The sequence below is a fragment of the Arachis duranensis genome, chromosome 6 (assembly GCF_000817695.3).
Source record: "Arachis duranensis cultivar V14167 chromosome 6, aradu.V14167.gnm2.J7QH, whole genome shotgun sequence".
Classification (NCBI taxonomy): Eukaryota; Viridiplantae; Streptophyta; class Magnoliopsida; order Fabales; family Fabaceae; genus Arachis; species Arachis duranensis.
This window is the reverse complement of record NC_029777.3, coordinates 45,362,493-45,363,647: the sequence shown is the minus strand read 5'-3', so window position 1 is coordinate 45,363,647 and position 1,155 is coordinate 45,362,493.

The following is a 1,155-nucleotide window of genomic DNA, read 5'->3' as shown; positions in this document are numbered from 1 at the left end:
TAAAGATTGAACCTTTCTTAACAAGAAAGTAACAAACTTCAAATTGTTGAATCAATCATATTAATTGTTAGTGTAATTTCGAAAATTAAGATAAAATTAAGAAAAAGATTTTTTTTTTGAAAAACATTTTAAAGAATTTTCGAAAATTAATAAGAAAAATGAAAAAGATTTAATTTTTGAAAAAGTTTTAAAAAGATAAGATTTTTTTAAAATTGAAAATTTGACTTGACTTGTAAGAAACAATTAATTTTAAAAATTTTTGACCAAGTCAACTCAAATTTTCAAAAATTTGGAGAGAAATAAGGAAAATATATTTTTTGATTTTTAAATTTTTAATGATGAGAGAGAAAAACACAATTACGACCCAAAACATGAAAATTTTGGATCAAAACCAATTATGCAGGCAAGAACACTATGAATGTTAAGATAAACACCAAGAACACTTTGAAGATCATGATGAACATCAAGAACATATTTTTGAAAAATTTTTGATGCAAAAAAAATATGCAAGACACCAAACTTAGAATTCTTTAATGCATGGACACTATGAATGCAAAAATGCATATGAAAAACAACATACAACACAAAACAAGAAAACATCAAGATCAAACAAGAAGACTTGTCAAGAACAACTTGAAAATCATGAAGAATACCATGAATGCATGAATTTTCGAAAAATGCAAGAAAAGGATTTAAAGCATGCAATTGACACCAAACTTAAAAATTGACTCAAGACTCAAACAAGAAACACAAAATATTTTTGGTTTTTATGATTTTATGATTTTTTTTATTTTTATTATTTTTTTCGAAAATTATATTTTTGAAAAACGAAAATAAAGAAAAATTTTTGAAATATTTTTGAAAACTTTTTTGAAAGGAAAATAAAAAAAAATTACCTAATCTGAGCAACAAGATGAACCGTCAGTTGTCCATACTCGAACAATCCCCGGCAACGGCGCCAAAAACTTGGTGGACGAAATTGTGATCATCAATAATGGCTCCAAAGGCTTGGGGCTCTCAAATGTGAATCACACTTTGTCACAACTCCGCACAACTAACCAGCAAGTGTACTGGGTCGTCCATGTAATACCTTACGTGAGTAAGGGTCGATCCCACAGAGATTGTTGGTATGAAGAAAGCTATGGTCATCTTGTA